This window comes from Protopterus annectens, chromosome 7.part0 (assembly GCF_019279795.1).
Source record: "Protopterus annectens isolate FY-2018-M chromosome 7.part0, PAN1.0, whole genome shotgun sequence".
Taxonomy (NCBI): Eukaryota; Metazoa; Chordata; order Ceratodontiformes; family Protopteridae; genus Protopterus; species Protopterus annectens.
In genome coordinates this window covers 894,030,145-894,052,546 of record NC_056739.1, presented here as the reverse complement: position 1 = coordinate 894,052,546, position 22,402 = coordinate 894,030,145, and the positions used below count along the sequence as shown (strand labels likewise).

The 22,402-nt window shown below is 37.1% G+C and overlaps 1 protein-coding gene across 3 annotated transcripts in view; it reads left to right on the top strand.

The window, feature by feature from the left end:
- Window positions 1–22,402, top strand: part of GRM2 (glutamate metabotropic receptor 2) — a 1,030,381-nt gene that overhangs the window by 395,055 nt on the left and 612,924 nt on the right. Inside the window, exon 4 of one of the 3 annotated variants that reach the window (XM_044077478.1) lies at window positions 6,808–6,908. The exons of the other annotated variants lie outside the window; for them this stretch is intronic. The gene's annotated coding sequence lies outside the window, so the exon portion shown is untranslated. The remainder of the gene's footprint in view (window positions 1–6,807; window positions 6,909–22,402) is intronic. 3 annotated transcript variants of the gene reach the window in all.

Here is a 22,402-nt window from a genome sequence, read left to right as displayed (position 1 = left end):
CTATATTTAAAAATGTTGCCTTATTTTGCATCAGTCCTTAGGAGAATCAGTTATCTTCATGCTTAGATGACTGAGGTAGATAACAAGTACTCATAGTCAATACACCATTTGTGTCAGTCGTGTTTTATACTTCTACCTGCCTGGTTCCTAAATACTATAAGCACAGCCAAAATTTGCAACACGTGCATCTCCAGGCCCCAGATAAAAAAAAAATCACATCTTTTAGAGATCTTACATTCCAATCCTAAACCTACCAGACACAAAGGCAAGCAATAAAAAAAAAAAGCCAATGGTAAAACAAACACAAAAATAATTAGAACGTCACTATTCAAATAAAAAATGTCCTAACCTACTCAGTGGCTAATTGAAAAAAGACTCCATCTAAAACAAATCCATACCACCCAAACAATAAAAAAATAACCAAATAGCTTGATAATAATAATAATAATAATAATAATAATAATAATAATAATAATAATAATATATGCACACATAAGGTTATCTTTTATCGCTGTGCTGTGAGGGCTATTCGTAAAGAATTATATTTTATATTGTGCCGGTTCATGGGACTGTGTGTGTGTGTGTGTGTGTGTGTGTGTGTGTGTGTGTGTGTGTGTGTGTGCAGATTTGTTTGTGTGTGTGTGTGTGTGTGTGTGTGTGTGTGTGTGTGTGTGTGTGTGTGTGTGTGTGTGTGTGTGTGTGTGTGTGTGTGTGTGTGTGTGCGGATTTGTTTGTGTGAGTGTGTGTGTGTGTGTGTGTGTGTGTGTGTGTGTGTGTGTGTGTGTGTGTGTATATATATATATATATATATATATATATATATATAAGTGTATTATGAAACATCATGTACACATATTGCTGATAGATTTAATGTAGCAAAACTGTCTGAATTACTTTTTATAGAAATCCCATTTTGTCAACACACTAAACTGATCAGAAATGGAAAACTTTTTCTTTTTCTGATCGGTTACACTAAAATAAATAAATAAATAAATAAAAATAGCAACTTGTAATCATAATTTTTTCTGAATAGTGGTACTCACAGAGAAAGAGTGTGTTTATTACCCTAATGTGTAGGACTGGGGCAGAAGTAAGGGTAGAATTAGCACACGAGTGAAGGTGGGCAGGGTGGCAAAATCACTTCCCCTTTCTAATATAACTGTGCCTTTTGACACTAATACAGAAACATGATAATATACATGTTAAACAACATTGAACAATTATATTTTATATACATATTTTTTTCATTTTGTGGTATGTTCATATGGGATCTGCATTAACAGGCTTTGTCTCAAGGACCAAAAAAAAAAAAAAACAGAAGACAAGCTGAAGAACTTCATTGTATATTTTAGTTTCCTTGAGAGATGTTTCAGTTTAAACTGTTTTTAAGCAATGGAGCCATAACCTTGTTGCACTGTAAGTTTAAAATAATCAGTTGTCTCATTATATATGCAATTTATGTTTACTTACCTTTTAAACATGCATAACTAAGAAACTAAGAAATGACAGAAAATGCAGTTTGAAGATGTTTTATATTTATTTGAATAATGTAGAAGACAATTGTTTGAATAACTGAACATTCTAATTTGCAACATTTGGAGGAAATGCCATGCAATAATTATTGTTTGATTAGCCAGTGTTGCCTCTATTTAGATAGTGCTCACAAATTTTAAATGAGTAATTCAAATATGTGAAACTGTAGCTTTTGCCATGTGATTCATTTATGTACTGCTTATTAGATAGACACAATAACCAAGAGCTTTGTTACATGAAAACATTGTCATCCAAGGTAACAGGTTCAGTGTTTCCCTATAGCTCAGAATCTGCTTCTTCTGTATAACTATATATTTTGAAAGGATGAATAACAAACATATATAAGAAAGTAACTAGGAGTCTGTTTCAAAATATGTAACCTCACAACTGCAAATATAATTAATGAAAAAGTCATGCAATGACCTAAAAAAAGCTAAAATGCTTGGAAATTTAGGAACAGTGGCTATCACAACAACAACAAAAAAAAAAAAACGTATTAAGAAAAGTCCTGCTTTGGAAACTAATTCATTTTACATTTGAAAATATTGATTTTAAAATACTAGTTAATGATAACCTACAGTTAAACTTCAGAATTCATCTAAACAACTCTAAGACACCATGAAATATCTTCCCATGCTTATGAGTATTAGCAAAGGATAAAACGATGGAAAATGCGGTAAAACAATACAGCAGGTTGAGGCTTTATTCCACTGCTGTAATGTGCATTGGCTATGAAGGAATACGGTATTTAAAAATGGAGCATGCAGGCACTGGCAGAAAATGCATAAATGCAATAAGATCAGTTATCCACTGTAAATAAGAGAAATATGTAGCCAAAAGACTGAAAAATAGTTTCAGAAATTGTCTACTTCAGCCTTCAAGTTGACTTTAGAATGAGGTATTTAACTCGCAGTCAGTACTTGGCTTGTTTTGTGCAGCCATATTCCAGATTTCTACTTAGTGTTGTCTGTCTCACTCCTCCACTCCTCTATTTCTACTTAGTGTTGTCTGTCTCACTCCTCCACTCCTGTATTTCTACTTAGTGTTTCTGTCTCACTCCTCCACTCCTCTATTTCTACTTAGTGTGTCTGTCTCACTCCTCCACTCCTCTGTTTCTACTTAGTGTGTCTGTCTCACTCCTCCACTCCTCTATCTCTATTTAGTGTGTGTGTCTGTCTCACTCCTCCACTCCTCTATTTCTACTTTGTGTGTCTGTCTCACTCCTCCACTCCTCTATTTCTACTTAGTGTTGTCTGTCTCACTCCTCCACTCCTCTATCTCTACTTAGTCTGTCTGTCTCACTCCTCCACTCCTCTATTTCTACTTAGTGTTTCTGTCTCACTCCTCCACTCCTCTATCTCTACTTAGTGTGTCTGTCTCACTCCTCTATCTCTACTTAGTGTGTCTGTCTCACTTCTCCACTCCTCTATTTCTACTTAGTGTTTCTGTCTCACTCCTCCACTCCTCTATCTCTGCTTAGTGTGTCTGTCTCACTCCTCCACTCCTCTATTTCTACTTAGTGTTTCTGTCTCACTCCTCCACTCCTCTATTTCTACTTAGTGTTTCTGTCTCACTCCTCCACTCCTCTATTTCTATTTAGTGTTTCTGTCTCACTCCTCCACTCCTCTATTTCTACTTAGTGTTTCTGTCTCACTCCTCCACTCCTCTATCTCTACTTAGTGTGTCTGTCTCACTCCTCCACTCCTCTATTTCTACTTAGTGTTTCTGTCTCACTCCTCCACTCCTCTATTTCTGCTTATTGTTTCTGTCTCACTCCTCCACTCCTCTATTTCTACTTAGTGTTGTCTGTCTCACTCCTCCACTCCTCTATTTCTACTTAGTGTTTCTGTCTCACTCCTCCACTCCTCTATCTCTACTTAGTGTGTCTGTCTCACTCCTCCACTCCTCTATTTCTACCTAGTGTTTCTGTCTCACTCCTCCACTCCTCTATTTCTACTTAGTGTTTCTGTCTCACTCCTCCACTCCTCTATCTCTACTTAGTGTGTCTGTCTCACTCCTCCACTCCTCTATTTCTACTTAGTGTTTCTGTCTCACTCCTCCACTCCTCTATTTCTACTTAGTGTGTCTGTCTCACTCCTCCACTCCTCTATTTCTACTTAGTGTTTCTGTCTCACTCCTCCACTCCTCTATTTCTACTTAGTGTTTCTGTCTCACTCCTCCACTCCACTATTTCTACTTAGTGTTGTCTGTCTCACTCCTCCACTCCTCTATTTCTACTTAGTGTTTCTGTCTCACTCCTCCACTCCTCTATTTCTACTTAGTGTTTCTGTCTCACTCCTCCACTCCTCTATTTCTACTTAGTGTTTCTGTCTCACTCCTCCACTCCTCTATTTCTACTTAGTGTTTCTGTCTCACTCCTCCACTCCTCTATTTCTACTTAGTGTTTCTGTCTCACTCCTCCACTCCTCTATTTCTACTTAGTGTTTCTGTCTCACTCCTCTATTTCTACTTAGTGTTTCTGTCTCACTCCTCCACTCCTCTATTTCTACTTAGTGTTGTCTGTCTCACTCCTCCACTCCTCTATTTCTACTTAGTGTTGTCTGTCTCACTCCTCCACTCTTCTATTTCTACTTAGTGTTTCTGTCTCACTCCTCCACACCTCTATTTCTACTTAGTGTTTCTGTCTCACTCCTCCACTCCTCTATTTCTACTTAGTGTTGTCTGTCTCACTCCTCCACTCCTCTATTTCTACTTAGTGTTGTCTGTCTCACTCCTCCACTCCTCTATTTCTACTTAGTGTTGTCTGTCTCACTCCTCCACTCCTCTATTTCTACTTAGTGTGTCTGTCTCACTCATCCACTCCTCTCCTTTTCATTAGAACTAAGCCTTTCTCCCTTTTCAGGTAAACCGCAGTCAGACCTCACTGCTGCTGTTATGGTTCAGTATGTTTAGCTTTATTGCAGAGGACAGAATATGTGTAGAGCAGGATGGTGCTCCAGGATAGCGTCACTGATGATACAGAACTAATTTTACTTTGGCAGAAGAGGAGGAGGAGGAGTAAAAGGTGTGTGCAGTGACAGTAAGCTCCATGTTTGCATTTTAACATCCCACGTACTGCAGTGCCTATAACCATGTAGCTCTCCATAGTTATTTGTTGACTCCCTGATAATCTGTAGCAAGAAACTGTCCAAGGCCATAGTTAAGAGCCAATGCTTAAAACAGAATAAATGCTTAAAATTATAGCGGTATCAGCTTACTGTTCAGATTCCCACTTTTGCCAAATTTAGTATTGTCTCATCCAAAACAACAAATTAAGTGACACTGTGCACGTCACCTGAACTTCTCATCCTCCATTTTCAGAAATTCCTTGATTTTGTTTACTGATACCCCTGCCCATCTAAGCTGTTTCCCCCATTATAACATGACCTTCTCGTTTACTCTGCCCTTCAGTTTTTAATCTCATTCCTCACCTCTTCCCTTCTTTATAGTGTCTGACAGCTTGCTTTATTTATTTACCCGTTTCTATTTTCTATACAAATGTTCTGCTTCTCTTCTACTACTACATCTCCCTCCTTCCACTAGGAATTTTCTGTAAGAATGAAATATGTGAATATATTTAATTAGCTTACTGTTCTATTTATATTATATCATGGTTGTACTGTAATTGTGTTTTTCCCCATGCCTCTGCTAAAAATGTGCTTTGCCTCTTTCAGAGTGCCAGACAACCAAAATATGAATAAAAATAAATATTATCCAATGGAACACCCCTTTTTGAGGTTAAGGGCTTTATTGATAAAGTATCTTAACACTAGATAGTGAGAGATGGATTAATTGCATACTAGATGGCCATTGTCCACAAGTCAGATGCAATTTTTATTATTTAATAACGTGTCTCACAAATGCTGCATGCCTAAACATTTACCACACACATCATTAACCCTTTTGATTGTATAAGTACTCCTGTCTGGATCACGCATGCTTCTTATATGCTTTTTTGTTTATGGTCTTTTCAGACATGCCTCCCACCATGTCAGCATTTAAGCAGTTAACACTACTTACAGAGCCAAGAGGGTAACATTCTCAACTGCAACATTGCTACAGAAAAGTGAAATTGCAAATAAAATGAAGTAGTAGAGATGAAATAATTAAAATATGGAATAATTGTCTTACTTTGCAAATCAGTTATACTGGTCTAACTCATCAAACTGTTAAAGTAAAGCTTTTATGAACAGGGTTAGAGTAAGAAGCATTCCAATGTTTGGAAGAACTGGACTCCAGGCAGTGAGAAAGCTTATTGAATGCTAAATGCTTCATGCAGCCTTCCCCCACCATTAATTCATTCATTCACTTAGCACTGGACTTTCTAATCCACCAAAGAAGGGTCCTTTGACATGAATACCCACTCCCTTCCTCAAGACAGGAGAGTAACACATCAACATGTCATGGTATTTCCTCTCATGATCTAGTCCTTTAACACTTTGCTTATGATTCAAACCTATGATGTCTCTCTTATGCTCAGGGATAAAATCTTCATGAGATGGGGATGGTCTTAGATGATTCCTTCTTTCCTTGAGAAACAGCTGTCATCAAACTCTGGTCTGCCTTACTGACCACGTCCATCACAGATCCAGCTAGTTGACCATACAGCCTCCTCGCATGCATCCAAGTTAAATTATATATACAGGTTTATGATCAGGTTTCCAGTCATAACCAGCTTGTTATATGCTCTTGACATGGATCTTGAGAATTTCACCTAAGGAGCAGAGTGAAATGAAGCTCGAGAGGTGAATTTCTTGATATTCATTTCAAGAGAACAGAACAAAGTGGTTATGATCCAAAACCTGATTATAATTTTTTGTAGTACATTGAGCTTCAGCTGCTGTGATATACTTCCACTTGCAGAGAGGTAAAAAGTATAAGGACAAAGCATGACTTTCAACCTTCTGTCTCCAAAATGTAACATACTACCTCACAAAATATGGAGCATATATGCTAAATGTGGAACACTTACAAACAGATTACTAACAACTTCAACTAGGAAGTTCACAGGAAAGTTAAAATGTGTTACTTTATACTTATAAAACCTTCTTTGGCTGAGCTAATTGTGATTCATTGCTAGTTACCATGGATATCAGTTAATTCTCAACACTGAATATGAGAAACATGGACTTTGTGAGTCTCAGAATGAGGAACATTCTAGTATTGCACTAAATGTTTTATTGTTTGAATACTTTGAAATATGCCAAAGCACTTTGTGGTGCCAAAGAGATACTGGCCAGAAACTAAATCTGTTTCTCTCTCTCTTTTTTTAAGCTCCTAGTCATTGTATGTTTGACAGCACAAAATGTTTCATGGACTTCAAAGATGTGAAAACTTTGTGTTTCTACACATTTGGAAGGTGTCTAAGCCTTAGTGTAAGTTAAACCTTAACAGAAGTTAGATGTGCTGATGTCATAAAGGTGGTTAACAGGCCGGACTTTTATCCAGTATTATTGCATAATTGCAATGTTTCCTGCACTACAAAGATATTATTTTTAGCTGTAACAATAACCTTTTATGTCCAATTCTGTGACAAAACTTACTGAAAAATGTTATTTTAAGGAACAAAACTAGATTCAGTTGGATATTATTTAGAATATAACATTCTCAATAACTTTAAACTGAGCTCAACTGTATTATTAGATGTTATTTTCAAGGTCTAATTTAAAGCAGTTTAGAATAATTTTACTGTATGATTTTCAGTTATGAAATATTTGTCTTCATGCATTAAAAACAACATTTAAAGCATTGTAGAATATATACAGTAATGATCTTATGTCAGTAAATTAGCATCTCAACATTGCCTCAGCACTTTATTGCAAGCAAAAGCCTTTTGTGTCATATATTGTAAAACCCTGAGTGATTTTCAGAAATAATGACATCTTTAGACATTGAGCAGCGGCTATATTAAACAGATGTGGCAAACAATAAAAAGTTATTGTTTTAAAATACAGGCTTGGTTAAAAGAGTGCTAGTAAACTGTTAACTCTGAATTCATTTAAGTATCTTTACAGTTAAGACTGTAAGGGCTTAGAGATAAAATTATAAACTGTCATATTCTATTGATTGAACTTGTGATCTTAAATGCAATGGCCCATCTGGGAAATATTACTTACATGATAATAGAAGTCAAAATAATTTTTAGAAAGAAGACAGACTGCAATCTAGCAAAAGTCATAAAGTATAGTAATGCAGAATTTAATAGTAGCAGTGTGTCTCAGTATATATAGCACTATGTCAGTGAAATTCTTAACTCTTTCTGTGTTGAAAAAGCTAAAAGCATGAAAGTCCACACCTTCTGAATACAATATGGACATATAATGAACAATGTGTAATGCTTTTCTTAGACACCCATTGTGGGGTAACAGGGCTGCAGTATTCACTTTTTATTGATAAAATAAAATACATTCATTAACATGAATTTAACATTGACAATTAACTCTTAACAGCAAAATGAAGGTGATAATATGATCTTGTGAAGTAAATGAAAACTCTATCCTGATTCATTTCTTGATTGATAAAGTAATAATTTTCAGTTCTTGTTAGTTTAGTTACCAGTGTATTTGTAATGCTTTTGTATTTATTTCTTTCCAGTATTAAGGCATTTAGTACCCTAGAACAGTGGTGAGATAATGTGGCCTAAATCAGCTTTGGTGGCAGCATAACTGTCAGACATATACGTTTTTTTTTTGCATGCTGTAGTTATCATAACTTTTAGTTATTAATTTATTGCTTATAGACAGTTACTGTTGTGTTGTACTTGCATTGCAGAGGTCTGCTGGAATAATATTCATATCTTGGTTTATTGTTATTTGCTTTTATTTATTTATTTATTCATTAATTTGTGAAGGGGTGGAGGAGGAGGAGGAGGTGGAGGAGGCAAACTACAAACAATGTGGCATTGACATGCCTCAATGCTGGGAATGTTGCTATTCAAATTTAGAAATGGATAGTCTGAGTTATCCCTTCATAACTGTGTTGGAACTGAATTTCCATTCAATTTCAGAGTTAGTTCTAGACCAAATCATTTATAACAAACTGTTGTAGCAGAATAGTCCTGGAAATAGCATCTGCACTACTTGATTAGCTGTGTATATAAAAATTATATTGTCCATTTATGATATACATATAAATCAGTCCTTTGCATTCTTAACATAATTTATAGTACTTCTGTAGCCAGGGGGTAATGCCTGACTAAATGAAACAGTTAGATGATTTTTTTTTCCCTTTCTTTCTTTCTGGTTCATCTGCAACAACAATGTTGTTATCATGACTAGAGGAGTGTATGATGTTTTGTCTTTTTAAATATCAAAGAATAGGGAATATCTTTTGAAAAATGTTGTATCTCCAGCCTTGCTGTCTCCTCTTTAATATTAATAGAGATGAAGTGTCCTTCTGCTTGGATATAATTTCTATAATATCTAATTAGCATAACAGCTGCATATCAGTAAGACACCAGTGTGGATTCAACGAAAGGAAGCAGACATAGATGTATATTAACAAACTTACAGTGGTTACTATGATGAGAAAAATAACTGGTTTTGCTACTTTTTATTTCTTCAATAATGGAACAGTGAGGTCATGGTCATTAGGATCTGGTAAAGACATTATATAACTGTGCATGCTATGAGAGAATGCTAGGAGATACTTGCTACAGATGCTTGACATGACTGTGTGATCATTTATTTAGGAAATGTATTTTATTTATCTGACTTATAGTTAGGGCTAGTAATTCTGAAGTAAGTACTAGCCAGGGAACTTAGATATCTGGAGCTTAAGTATTTTTCCTGTATGCATTTTATTTTTGTCTTTTATTTTAATTATTTCTCTATGGCAACAATCATATATTTTATTCTGTACTATTTTCATTATTATTTAAGTAAAGTTCATTTATGAAGATTTAAGCTCTTGTGGCTATCATTTATGGATTTGTAAGAATATGTTTGCATTATTATTTATCTGAGAAGAGGGGAATCATTCAATTAACAAGCTGTATGGCACATGCCACCTTCTAGACTGCTTAAGACCTACTACTGGTGAACGAAATATTAATTGGTGTATGTCATATTTGACTTGATTTAAAAGCAACATGTGACCAAATGTCTCTGGCTTTTCCAGGGTTCTGGTAGTACTACCACTCCAGGAAAAAGACTATGAAGAATTAATGTGTGTGTGTGTGTGTGTGTGTGTGTGTGTGTGTGTGCGCGTGTGTGTGTGTGTGTGTGTGTGTGTGTGTGCGCGCGCGTGCATGTGTGTGTCTGCACAAGTATGTGTGCGTGTCTGTGTGTGTGTGTGTGTGTGTGTGTGTCTGTATCTGTGTGTGTCTGTATGTGTGTGTGTGTGTGTGTGTGTGTGTGTGTGTGTGTGTGTGTGTGTGTGTGTGTGTGTGTGTGTGTCTGTGTGTGTGTGTGTGTGTGTGTGTGTGTGTGTGTGTGTGTGTGTGTGTGTGTGTGTGTGTGTGTGTGTGAAAATAATACTTTGTGTGAAAGCCAGTTACCATAGACAAAGGGGCACTGGAAGGCATTGGTTTAAAGACAAAGATGTGACTCAAGGGCCTGGGAGCACTCTGTAGGTGACTTCTTTGTCCTCCAGTCTGAGTGTGGAAACCCATACCCAGGGCAGAACTGCATATTCCCTTTATACTCTTGGGACTAATTTGAACTTTGTAGATTAATTATCACAACGGACTTGTGTGCGCTTTCTTACTGTTATTTCAACCTTTGCTGGCAGTACTGGAATACAAACCTCATTGACTATGTTGATGTCAGTGAGTGGGGTCCTGCCATCTGGGTGTCACATTGATGGCTGTAATGCATTTAGATTGCAATCACTCCATCCCATTTTACATCAGTAGGTACATGCTACCATTGTGGTGTAACACTGGTGACAGTGGTACATTTTTACTACCACATTTAGGCCAGCCTACCTCAGCAATACTTGTAATGCTCATTTCCATTTTGTGTAGTTTAATTTGCCTACCAACTGTCATGTTTTTCAAGGAATATCCAGTGATTTTGGTGATTAGGATGTTTTATTTATTTATTTGCCCACCATGTTGGGGGCTGATAGAAGAACCTTTTCTGCCATGACCAGAGTCAGTGAAATAATGCAAATTTATACAGAAAGTATTAAAAATCCCATTGTGGCTATACACAGCATATCAGAGTTTATTCATGACAAGGATAAAGCCCGAAAAGTGTATATTGAGATGTCAGTCATATACAGGGAGAATTCTTTGCCAGAAGTTTTATATGTTGCTATCAATCTAACAAAAGAGAATTTCAGCGGATGCAACCCTTCCAAAGAAGCTTTGTTGGCTGAATTTCTAACAGAGTATTGATCATAGTGTTAGGCTTCTCTTTGCTACACCCAAGCAGAAATACCGAAGCAGAAGCTGGGGCAAATATATTTGGATGCAACTACACCACCTGGACTTAATGATTATGTCCCAGTGAAACCCATATTGGAAATATTACAGTAAAAATATTACAATAATAGTAGGTCAGTATCCTAAGATATGTGATGTATACATAATGCCATGTAGGAAATACATATATTCATTATTAAAGCACCACAAACAGTGGAATATGTTTTTAATATACAGTTTTTATACATATTTTGTTATATATTTGACTAGATAGTGAGTAATATAGATTCACTGCCCACATGTTAATATGTTGTTAGGAATTATATATTGTACATCTATGCATTTTATAGTTAGTGGGCATGATTTTTAAGTACAGTACTATTGATTTTTAAGTACAATACTATTGATTTTTAAGTACAGAACTATTAGTTTCACATATTTATTTATATCTTTTTATATTTTTTACATTCATATTTGTTGCTTCATATATATATATATATATATATATATATATATATATATATATATATATTACATGTTTTATTACGGCATTTATAGAATAAATAAGATGAAGCCGTTTTGTTTATTACGGCTTTAAATAGCAGTGTAAAGGACATTTCTGCTTTAAATGTGTTTAATGTTTTAAGCAATTTTTGGTGCCAAAGTACGTATATAAGGATGATGTTGTGTATTATAAATTGTTCTGATGAAGCCCAAATGCTTTGGGTGAAAGCGCTTAACTTGTTCTCAGTCATATTTATCTTATTGTTATCAGTTTTAAATATTGCTGCAATAAATCCGTTTCTTGCTGACAAGTGGTGAAGCACTTATTGGTGGATCCAAAGCTGTTTTTGATGTATTAACAAAGTGATATGGAAATGCTGAAAATTTACTTACCAAAGATGTACATAGTGAATATACTAACTAAGCTACTGAAAAAAATGTAAAAGGAAAATTATTGCACCATGAACCATGTACTTAAAGATACTAGTGACACAAATTTCTAAATCTGGTAGTGAGCATTGCAAAGTTGTGCTGAATTCTCAGACTGTGAAAAGCAGGAGCACAATGTAACTTAGATATAAAGTGAAAACCAATGTACTTTAAAGCATCATGGTTTCCAATTACCCATGAAAAAGCTCCTGGAATCTCAAGATGCACTCATTTGAAGCACTCCTCAAAATGGAGAACATCGACATTTGTGCTGTAACAGAGATTTGATTTAAAGCAGCAGAAAGCACTCCTGTGCTACCAGGCTATAACTCATTCCACACCTTTCGGCCCCGGAACATGGACCAAAGCTCCAAAGGTGGTGGTGTCTCCATATTCATAAAGGATATGCACACCTCCAGATTAGTAGCCAAGCATAATGCATCTGAGATACTCCAGGTACAACTAACATTGGGTAAGACTGCAATTCAGGTCGTAGCCTGCTATAGGTCCCCAACCATGTCCCAAAACTCTCACTCCACATTCCTAAGCACCTGGAAACTATTAAGATCCAACCCAACACTCTCATACTAGGTGACTTCAACTACCCCTCCATCAACTGGGAAAACTACTCATGCACCAAAGCACTGGCCCAACATTTCCTGGAATTCAACAGTTCTAGTGCCCTGGACCAGCTCATTCTTACCCCCACTAGAGGAAGCAACATCCTTGACCTGGTTATTACTAACATTGGCAACCATTGCTCAACACCAATAGTCAATTCCTCCCTGGTTAGATCTGACCACAAACTAATCACCATTCAAATCCACATTTCACCCACACCCCCCGCAAAGATATCCACCATGAAAAACTTCTACAAAGCTGACTTTGGACTCCTAAAAACAGAGGTGTCTAACTTCATGGCACCCATGGCAATGGAAAATAGATGGATGACTGCCGAATCATACACCAATGCCCTGTACGAACATGTACATAAATGCATAGAGCTAGCCATACCCAACAGAACCAAGATGCTCTCCTCCAAAAAAAGGAAGCCAAGCTGGTGGTCCCATGGCATCAATAAACTTTTCAACAGAGCGAAGAAACTGTTGCAGAAAAAGGTGAAATCCCAAGACTTGAAAAACTCCCTTATTTGCCTCAACAAAAAGTTGAGATCCCTCGTCAAAATCTCCAAAGTCAGCTATGAAGGCAGAATTGCAGCAGACACTAAAAACCACAAAGCCTTCTATAGTTATATCAAGAATCTCCATGGCAATACCCAGATTTGCTCTGAGTTACTGCACAATGGTACCTCCTATACTGAGCCAACAGATATTGCCAACATATTGGCCAACAGATTCAGTGCCAACTGTACCCCCCCAAAGGGCCAATAAGGACAAATTGCAGTACTGGAGGAATGCCAGGCACCCAGCATCACTGCAGCACAGGTTAAAGCTGCATTGTTCAAGGCCAAGAATACAGCTTCCATGGACCCGACAATATCCCTGGCTGTGTTCTACATGAATTACAAAGTGAACTGGCACCATATCTGTGTGCCCTGTTCACTCACAGCCTCACCTCAGGCTTTGTCCCTACCAAATGGTGCACTACTATAGTCATCCCTCTCCATAAAGCAGGAGTGACTACAGACCCTGGAAATTATCGTCCCATTAATTTGACGAGCTGATATGTAAGGCTATGGAGTGCATCATCATGGACCTAATTAACAAGGATATATGGATTCTCTAAACTCTAGATCCCATACAATTTGGTTTTATGAAAGGTAGATCATGCCTGCTAAACCTGGTTGACTTTTTTGAGTCAGTCGCCAGAACTGTAGATGAAGGTAAGGCAGTTCATACCGCCTACCTCAATCTGGCCAAGGCCTTTGATACCATTCCTTACTCAGGAATTATTGTTAAACTCACCAAACGTGGCATCAACCCCTATATCGTTAGGTGGGTTGCAAATTGGCTCACAGATAGAACCCACAGTGTGAAAGTAGTGGACTCAATGTCAGACTGTGGGCCAGTCATGAGTGGAGTCCCACAGGGATCAGTCATGGGTCCTCTCCTGTTTGGCATCTACTTCTCAGAAGTCCAGGCCAACATGGAGGGACTCTGGCTGACCAAGTTCACAGATGACTGCAAGCTGGGAGCCATTATTAACTCACCAAGTGATGCAGTCATCCTACAGAAAGGTCTCATTGAGACTAATGACTGGTGTCAAAACCATGGCCTTAAGCTTAATGCCAAAAATGCGTTGTCATGCCCTTTGGGAAAAACTCAGTTTCCACTAATTACCATATCGATGGGAGCCCATTGAACACTGAAGGAGTTATAAGAGATCCTGAGACATAGGTTGACAGCAACCTCTCCTTCAACCACCACATTACCACTGTGATCAGGAAGCCCTTCTATGTGGCACATCTCATTACTAAGGGTTTTGCATCCAGGAAGAAAAAGATCATCATCTCTCTCTACTCTTCCCTCATTAGACCAATCATCGAGTACAATGCCCCATTTGGTATGTACCTCATTAGATACCTGCAACAGCTGGAGAGACCATAAAAGTACCTCACAACGAGGATCCTAGGCTTTAAACACATATCCTACATGGACAGACTCAAAAAACTCCAACTATACTCCGTCTCATATCGCCTACTTAGAGGTGATCTCTGCTTGACTTACAAAGCCATGTTTGACCCAGCTCTGTTAGAAATCCCAATCCCTATGCACCACACACTCCAGGGATTTCATCCTCATTACCACAATCAACAGAACATGCTGGAGGGACAGGTTCATAACCCAGAGACTGCCCATGCTATGGAATAGACTTCCCATACACGTCAAGCAGAACATCTCACTGGCCCTCTTTAAGAGAATTCTTGATGAGTGGATGGGAAATAGAAAGTTCACTCTGGGGATCACTCCAGTGGCTCTACTTGATAGAGGCACTAGGAGCTAACATTGGGTGGCACAATGCCAGGGCACTTCTATGGGCTAGGCTTGTAAAGGTTCTAGGGCCATTAGCCTAGTACACACCTATGAACCTATGAACCTAAATGTAAAAAAATGCCTTTCTAAGATATGTACAGTATGAGAAGTGTTGTGCTTTAAGAAAGTGAGGCAGTAACTGATGCGCAAAGTGGTGGAAAAACTTTGTAGCAATACAAAGTCTGATTATGGTGTTGTGAGGAAAATTGTTTAGCTTGTGAGAAAATAATTAAGACAATTCTAAAGTATGTGAACTAGAAATTGTGATTGCCCTGTGTGTTTTAAACTACAGACTAGGCAATGTGTAAAAGGCTAAAGGTAAAAAAAAAACGATGAAGGTGTTGTGTCGTTCGGCTTTTCCCGGTTAGGGGTCGCCATAGCGGAACTCTGGTCCGCTAATGATTGGCAGTAGATTTTTACATGCCGAGTTGCCAGCCCTGATGCACAACCTTCAACAAAGGTACGCCCATTCATGCATGTCTCCACACAGAAGACGCTCTAGCTGAGAATCGAACAGGACAACGTCTTACTGTGATGTGACAACGCTACCGCACCACAAATGGAAATTCAGTGGTATGGTGTTTTTAAAACAGTGCAACAGTAATGATGCATAAATATTAACACAGTAACATTTCTGCATTGTGCTGTTCATAGTTCAGAGAGACAGAAATGATTTAAAGAAATTAGAAAGATAATAAAGGGTAGGAAATAATGTAATGTCCAGCAGAGGTTGCAGATTAACCTCATTAACATATGTAAGCAAGAATGAAAAAAATGAAAAGGAGATTCTTGGAAAAAGTGAAAAAGGAGTAACAGTTAAAAAGTGACCTGAATTTCAAATGAAAAATGTGTGACTGAAATATAAGTATACCTGAGAAAGAGTTTGGCACTGCTGATATGAGACTGAATCAGATGGACATGCAACAGAGTAACATATTTGATTGTATAAGGCATAGTCCTTTTCTTTGTAGGAAAACTTATCAATAGCTCCATAATAACATTTTTGTCATTGAATGCCCCTCTGATTGACTGACCAACTTTTTTGAGTCCTGGTTAGTGCAGTCTTATCCACAGAGATCAAACTGCTTGCCTTTCTCAATGATAGTACAGTTTTGGAATTAGTACATGCAAGTATCAGAAGGTGTAGAGGAAGCATTACCTACAAATCACTGCTTCGAAGCCATGATTTAGGGATTCACTGAAGAAAAATCTGTGATATCTTCAGTAAATTCAGGGGATGTAAGATGATGATGATGATGTAGTCAAACTGTGACAAACATGACAAAGATAAAAATGCCTTCAGGACTCAAATAGTAGTTCAAAACTCATCCATTTGAATTATGTCTATTCATATTGTATTTACTCATTAAGAAAGCCCCAACACTTTTAATATTGTATTGCTGGTGGTGTGTTAGGAAAACAGAAATGTGATAGGAGAAAAATCACTTGGTGAATTTTTGTGTGTACACAGACCTAAGAGGTTCAGAGTATGCAGTACATAAAATAACAAAATTTAACTCCAAGACCAAACAATAGAACAAATAATCATCTGTGAACAATAAAGCACTAAAAGAATTCTACGCAGACATAAAAATCTGCATACATCACTGCTTTCTAACACAGCCAAATGAAATCACTGATACAGTGACTGCTGTTGATAAAATGTGATACATTAAGATTGTCTGCATCTGCAATTCTGACTGCTCTGCAGTACTTATTGATTGATTTAGCTTATCTGCTTTATGCATCTGACCTCATGGTTAAGTCATATTTCTGCGATATAATTATACTCTTTTCAACCCTAAAGATATATATTTAAGGGGTCTATTATAATCCTGGCAGGACACTTCCTTTGCCTTCAAAATGTTAATTGTTTTATTTGGGAGACTAAATCTATTTGAATTATTTATTTGTTGCACTTATTGAATAATATTTGTTGATGAATTTTAGTACTCAGTGTAAGTTTTGTTTTCTTGCTACTCACCCCAACACAATTGCACTTCATCTTCAGGTAATTTTTCAATTATGCCCTTTCACTTTTTTAATGGCAAACATGGAATAGATTTTGAGCTATACTGTAGTATCCCTGGTGGAAGTAATTGTACCACAGCTTTAATGTTTTCAAAATTTTGTTTTAAACCATTTGAAATGAAAACATTACCTAGATATCTAAGCTTTATAACTCTGATTTTATACTTATTCTTGTTCAGCTTGAAATTATAGTTTTTTTGGTCACTTCAGTCCCTCATCATACTGTTTTCTGATTACAGCTACTTGCTAAAGTATCATCAGTAATGCTACCTTCATCAAGCCATTCAGTCATTTGTGCATCTTCTCTCTGAAGTGTTTCCTATTGAAATGTCAGCACTTGTAAAGAAGAGTGCTGACGTACCAAAAAAAAAAATCAAAAACTCAGATGAAGAGTGAATCTCAAATATTGCTCTTTTCCTTTAAACTTATTTTTGTGTAGGGGATAAACCCCCTGCAACATCCAAACTTATATATATATATATATATATATATATATATATATATATATATATATATACATATACATATATGGGAATATTCCAGGATATGGCCATCTCAGACTTGATATGTATAAGTCTGTTTTTTCAGCAATTCAGTCTCTATGTTTCAGGACTCGCTGTCAAATACTTACCCTCTGAAATACTTAAGGTACTTATGACATATTGAATGAAAGTCAGGAATCTTTATCTTCCTGCAGATTAATTAAATGTACACAGCTTGAAACTCTCTTCATTCAAGCTGATTTACCGAAACCCCTGATTAAGTCAGTTCTGATTACAGTACAGGCAACCTGAGTTTTATTAATAGTCGAGTCACTGAGTGAGCCAACCAGAAATGGTGAATGTGAGCAGCTGATGATGGCTTGTCCATCATTGGAGATGTAAAGAGGTCTAGTCCACTGAACTGCTGACTACCACAGTGAAGTAAGAGGAATGGAAGGATCACTGGGTCAGCTACATGTTCTTGGATCAGCTACATTGCAGTAATTTAATAGCTTTACTAATAAACGTCTGTATAAGTGCATACTTCATGAATGCAACTGTTCACCTTAGTCACTGGGGAAAGACTTAAGCCTTAAAACAGAAAAACCTGGATGATGGCCTCCAGCAATTCTCTCTCTCTTTCTTTAAGTGGAATGAATGGGCTGAGTAGATCATGGAACAGCTGATGGTTGACAAGCAAAGGGATTAAAAAGAATTTTTTAAAAATTCCTTGTTTAACATCAAGCAAAGATGCATACTTTGAATTTTACTTGCCAGTATGATCTTCTGTAGTACGAAGTAAATAATCTCCCCTTATAGCCCTTAGGGACCTGTGCAGGTATATTTTCAGAGAAATTGCTTCAAAGATAAAACTTACCTAGGACATGCTCTGTACCTTATAAAATTAAAAGAACTTATCCTGCTTCTGTTATGACTTTACTTCGATTAGCATGTAGCATCTTTTTTCTTACAAAACAAAATGAGAGGCAAAAAGGATGTGTTGTGTTATCAGCTCACTGACTTTTTCAGATTGTGCAGTAGTACAGTAAAGTCAGACAACTCATCCTGTCATTTGGATACTATAAGGTACCTATCTCTTAAGAAGGCATTTAAACTCCACAGTAGATATTGTATGTACAGCAATATGTAAAGTATTAATATGGAAAGGTCACATAGTCTTAAATTTTCACACACTGGATGTTTATAGCATATGCAGTATTTGTTGCATATTCTGTCTTTCGGCTTTTCCCGGTTAAGGGTCACCACAGCGGAACTCTGGTCCGCTAATGATTGGCAGTAGATTTTTACGTGCTGGCTTGCCGGGCCTAATGCACAACCTTCAATGAAGGAACGCCCATTCACGCATGTCAACACACAGAAGAAGACGCTCTAACTGAGAATCGACTGTGCAACGTCTAACTGTGAGGCGACAACACTACCGCAGCACCACCACCGCAGTTCAAACTCCATTATAGTTAATATTATGTGTTCTTCCCCTTACGCTGGCCAATTTCATTTATTGAAATTGGTGGTCTTATGTCTAGCACAAGGAACAAACTCATTTCAACTTGATGTAAGACATCTATGAGTCCCCCTTTATAGCTTACTCAAAGAAATTAATTATGTGCTGTACAGAAGAGATATTGTGGGTGAGATTTTGCCTTTAAATAAACGTATCAGTGAGATTTGGGTTTATATTCTAGATGCTTTCATTTATCTGTGCCAGTCTGTAAGGGCAGAGTGTAACACTGGTAGTAAATGGGGCTCATCACTGTATAGCATGAGCCCTTGTAACATCATTGCTGCACTCTATGCCTGCTTTCTTTCAGTATACATTCTTGATCATTGTCTTAATATGCAGCTTTAAATCAACAGTTGTATAGACTTCCCCTTATCTTCTGTGACTATCATATGGCTGTTAATGACCAAAAGATAGGTTTTATCTCATGTTATGTTTGTAAATTCTCTGAGCTTCATTGTAAGGGTTAAAAAAGAATTAATTGCAAAAAATTCCAAGCCGTGTGGGTTTTGTGTGTCCTCCCTTAGATTATAGCCTTTTTAATTGCTATCACTTGCCTAGATTTGACGTGTTGGCACTGTATAATTCCAACAGGCTCATTGGCCAAGCTCCAGATAGCATTTGAAAGACAGCAGCGTCTGTACCAGTTGCAGTGCATTCTTGACAGTCCCCAGGTGGGAGACAATTACAAAGCATTGGTCACTATTATCTCAAAAGCTCTGTTCTTGGCTTTCCCGTTTTATAAAAATATTGATTAGCTTAAAGAGCACACTGCAAGTTCTGCTTTCTTAGCCAGTATTGTCCAGATGTGCTGCTTGATAGTGGGTGTATGAGAGATGCATATAATATACACTTTGCAAAGATAAACTGCAGAAACCACTTTTAGCAACACCCAGTTGTCAGATTTACTCTTCCATGGCTTTTCAAACATTGCGTTTCAGCCTCTGTGAAGGATACAACTCCTCTTATCCAGAGCATTTAATTTGTCCTTGCTGAATCTTTGTTTTTAAATCCACACCCAGTGGCTTAATATAAAGTAGAAATCTGTTTCTTTTTTATTTGTATCAATGGTGTATTTTTCTTCCTGTTTAGTGTTTATTTTCTCTTTTTGTATAGGCTGTCAGAACATCATTGTTAAACATACCACTTAGCAGTCTACCAGTTTCTAGTTCATCTATTTTTCCACAAAGGGACATGCAGGAAAACAACTATTTGCCATGTGCTGAATGAAGAAAAAAAGGCAGTGTAGCCTGAGCTGAATACTTATCTCCACAAATAACAGGCTGATTCTTATTCGTAACATGCACTTGGTAAATCCTGTTATAACAAACAACTGGAGTGCGGTATTAATATTTAAGCAGAAACATCACCAGTGGTACAAGTAATAGACTCCTCCAATTAATTAACCACAAATCCTCCATAATTTTCTTCATATTTCTTAATCAGTCTAGTCACTAATATTATGGCATCAGCAGAAACTTTCCGCTTACAGTGACTGCTGAGTATGTATCACTTGCTTTTTAAAATGTTCTTTCTTTCAACTCCTTGTTTCCTTCAGTGTGACAAAGAAAATATTTGTTGTTCTAACAGTGTACATCTGAGCATGCCACACTTTCTTTTCTGATTACATCATTCCTTTTGCTTAAGTTCGACAGTCATATTTCCAATGCAAAGCGTGATGTTTATATTGTAAACCTACATTTGTAGTATGGCTTAGGAAGTTTCAAATCTTTATCTAGTATATCTACTGCAAGTACTAGAAAATAAAAGTTTAGGCATACAAGAAAATTGTCAGAATTTTATGAATTGTACACCAAATTCCAGAATATAGCCTCTTGTCAAAATAGTGGACTGCACCTCTTCCAGCAGACCTAAAACCTGTGGTGTTTCACAGGGATCTGTTCTGGGACCCCTACTGTTTGAAATCTACTTCTTTAAGTCTAAAACTAAAGGACTGTGGCTGACAAAGTCAGGGTCTTAAACTTAATGCAAAAAAATGCATTATCATCCCCTTCAGCAAGGGTGATGTTCCTGTAAATTACCACATCAATAGCAATACCCTAAGCACACAGTCAGTGGTGATAGATCTTGGCACATAGGTTGACCGCAACCTTAACTTTGATGACCATGTCTCCCAGTGGTAAACATGGCATTTTATATTGCTCATCTCATATGTAAGGACATTACCTCTAAGAAAAAAAAGAGGTTATAACAAAATTGTACTCTTCTCTCATCAGGCCAATAACAGAGTATAATGCTCCCTTTGGTATGTTCCTTTCCAAACACCTGCAACAATTGGAGAAACCACAAAGGTTCCTTACAAAGAAAATTCAAGGTCTTCAAGATCTGTCTTTTGCGGATAGACTGAAATAATTTTCACTTTACTCTGTGTCATACAGACTGGTCAGAGCTGACCTCTGCCTTACATATAGGACAAACTCTGACAGAGCTTTTATGGAAATGCTGCACATTCACAAATCAAATGGCAGACAGGTCACTCACTGAAGGCACCATAAACTGGTATGTGACATCAACAGAACTTGCTGGAGAGACAGATTTGTCTCACAGAGGTTGTCCCATCTTTGGAACAAGCTTCCTATTTATGTTAAACAAAGCCCCTAGTTGTTCCTATTTAAGAGCACTTTGAATGATTGGATGGGTAACCAGAAAATCACCCTGGGGATTCCACCTGTGTCCCTCCTGGGCAGGGGCAATAGGTGCTGAATTTAGTGTCTGCTTGAACCAGACACCCTTGGGTACACAGGTTGAACTTGGCTAGGCTTGTAAGGGCCCTGGGGCCATTAGCTTAGTAACCTCCTATGATCCTATGATCCCACCCCAAATAATACATGTTTCTGGAAAACATACATTTTAGTACTGAAAAAATAATAAACCCAGGAAAAGCAGATTTAAGAAAAAAGTAGTCAACTAGGAATGCTAAAAAAATCTTTTAAGAAAATACATGGCAAATATGATATGGCATTCTGAAATGGAGATATTAGCATATCTAACGCACAAAATAAGTTATTTTTGAAAAGTATATGTCAGGGCATAAATGGTGTGTGCCTGACTGTGCCCTTGTAATCATATGTGTCAGCTAGTGCCATGACAATTTTGAACAAAAAACGTCATAATTCATAGAAAATCACTGTAGTGTCACAATCTACTTAGCCGTTGCTACACAGTTCTGCATATTTTAACTCTAAATGGGCAGTACATTTACAAAATGTCATATTTATTGAATTAAGGCATATTTATGATATTACTGTTCCTGATTCAATACAATATTTGAAGTACTTATGCTATCATAGGCACATCTGTAACACTGTAAGGGGATGGTACACATCACGAGCAAGGGCATCAAAATCACAACCGCTGGTACAATTATTATAGGTAGGCTGAAGGAAAAACTGAACGACATTAGAGGGGACACGTATACAGTCATATATAGCACAATGTTAAGAGAGTTGTTGACATCAGACTATGTCTACATTTAGATTAAATCCTCTTGTGTGTCACCAAGAATGAAGGTTAATTGTATTAT